A 2500-nucleotide genomic window follows, 5' to 3' on the forward strand; every position below is an offset into this window, starting at 1 on the left:
GTCCGAGGGGGTGGCGGCGGAGTGCGAGTGTGTGGAGTGGGCGTGTGTGTCACTGTGTCTGTCTCTCTCTCTCTCTCTCTCTCTCTCTGTCTGTGGGAACGAGGGCCAGGGGCCGGCGGCTTCGTCCCGGCCCCGGGCGCCTCGGCTCCGAGCCCCCGGGGCCCCCCAGACCCCTGCCGGGCCTGGAGGGTCTCTGCGGACCGTGAAAGAACCGGCCCAAAAGCGGCCGCCCGCTTTCCCGCTTGCACAGGGCGCAGGCGGCCCGTCAGCTCGGTCTGGGGGTGCTCTGGATACTAGAGAAAAACGAAATAAGATTTGCCAAGAAAATTTCTCTTCCGGACGAGTTTCTTCTTGTACCAAACAAATAGGAGAGTCGTTCTTTCAAAGAAAGGAGAAAAGAAACGGGATTGGGGCGGGGGGGGGGCGGGAAGGAATAAACCCCCAAAACCCCAAAACCGGGCGGCGGACAGCAGGTCTAGCCCGGCTCCGGGGCCGCCGGGCTCGGCGCGGCGCCCGGGCGGCGGGCGGTGGGCGGCGGACAACAGGTCTACCCCGGGGACAGCAGGTCTACCCCGGGGACAGCGGGTCTACCCCGGGGACAGCAGGTCTACCCCGCGCACAGCGGGTCTACCCCGCGGACAGCAGGTCTACCCCGCGGACAGCGGGTCTACCCCGCGGACAGCAGGTCTACCCCGCGGACAGCGGGTCTACCCCGCGGACAACCGGTCTACCCCGCGGACAGCAGGTCTACCTCGCGGACAGCAGGTCTACCCCGCGGACAGCAGGTCTACCCCGCGGACAGCAGGTCTACCCCGCGGACAGCAGGTCTACCTCGCGGACAGCAGGTCTACCCCGGGGACAACAGGTCTACCCCGCGGACAGCAGGTCTACCCCGGGGACAACCGGTCTACCCCGCGGACAGCAGGTCTACCCCGCGGACAGCAGGTCTACCCCGCGGACAGCAGGTCTACCCCGGGGACAACCGGTCTACCCCGCGGACAGCAGGTCTACCTCGCGGACAGCAGGTCTACCCCGCGGACAGCAGGTCTACCCCGCGGACAGCAGGTCTACCCCGCGGACAGCAGGTCTACCTCGCGGACAGCAGGTCTACCCCGGGGACAACAGGTCTACCCCGGGGACAGCAGGTCTACCCCGCGGACAGCAGGTCTACCCCGCGGACAGCAGGTCTACCCCGCGGACAGCAGGTCTACCCCGGGGACAGCAGGTCTACCCCGCGGACAGCAGGTCTACCCCGGGGACAACAGGTCTACCCCGCGGACAACAGGTCTACCCCGGCTCCGGGGCCGCCGGGCCCGGCGCGGCGCCCGGGCGGCGGGCGGTGGACGGCGGACAACAGGTCTACCTCGCTCCGGAGGGACTTAGGCGATTTCCGGCAGCGGCCGGGTAGACCTGTTGTCGCGGCCGGGTAGACCTGTTGTCGCGGCCGGCTCCGGAAGTTCACCAAGGGGTCGCTGTTTTCAGCTGCCTCCGGCTACGTCATCGCAGGGGCCGGCCTGCGGCGGCGCACCTTCCCGGTCGCTTTCCATCGGTCCTCTTGGAGGCGTCTGCGGCCTGGGACTCGTCTGTCCGTACTATGGGAGCGAGGTGACGGGCCGTCTCCCCGCAGGCTCGTCCCGTGCCTGTGACCGAAGCGGCGAGGGAGGCCGGGGGCCCCCGTGCGCAGTCCTCCGAGCGAGGCGAGTGCCGCTGACGCGGGACGAGCCCCGTGGCGTCGTCCCGGTCCGCCCGTCTGGCCCAGGGAAACGGGGTGTACGGTTCGAGAGGCGAGAGAGAGCTCGAGAGAAAGAGGAGAAATAAAGCGAGAAGGGAAAAAAAGAGGGAGAGAAGCCGAGAGAGACCGAGTACGAGCTGCGAGCTGCCCGTCGGCCGCGGCCATCGATTTCGTGGGCCGTGTCCCGCTTCGGCCCGGCTGTGGCCGGCTTGGCGAACGGGGGGGCGCCCCCCCTGGGGATTGCTGGCGGGCGAGGCGGCGGCGCCTCGCCCCTTTCCTGCCCGGCCTTAAGCCGGGGCGCGCCCCGCTCGGCGGGCGCGCTTTCGGGCTGTCGCTCCGGTGCGGTGGGCGGCAGCCGCGGGTGGACGCGGCCGGGGCTTTTCCCGGCCCTCGCCTGAGAGCCCCGAGCGCGGCGCGCGCGGGCCCGCCGAGGTGGCGGCGTCCCGTTCCCCTGCTTCCCGACCTGGTTGTGCCAGCGTGTCCGTGTCGGAAGGGTGGCGGGGGCCCGTGCGGCGGGGCGCGCGGCCCGGCCTCGGCGTCGCTGCCTCGCTTGAGGGACTCGGTGACGGCGGTCGCCCGATGAGCTGTGGAGCCGGGGTGGCGGCACCCCGCGCCCCACCAGCGCGCGCTGTTGAAGTCGTCCCCCTTCCTCGGCCTTAAGCCGGGGACCCGCGTCGCGGGCGAGTTTTTTCAGGGGCGGAGGCCGGCCGCGGTGGCCGGCCGCCCTAGCACGGACCGGAAGCCGACCCAGAGCCCCCCCGGAGCGTT

This window comes from Anomalospiza imberbis, unplaced genomic scaffold (assembly GCF_031753505.1).
Source record: "Anomalospiza imberbis isolate Cuckoo-Finch-1a 21T00152 unplaced genomic scaffold, ASM3175350v1 scaffold_119, whole genome shotgun sequence".
Classification (NCBI taxonomy): Eukaryota; Metazoa; Chordata; class Aves; order Passeriformes; family Viduidae; genus Anomalospiza; species Anomalospiza imberbis.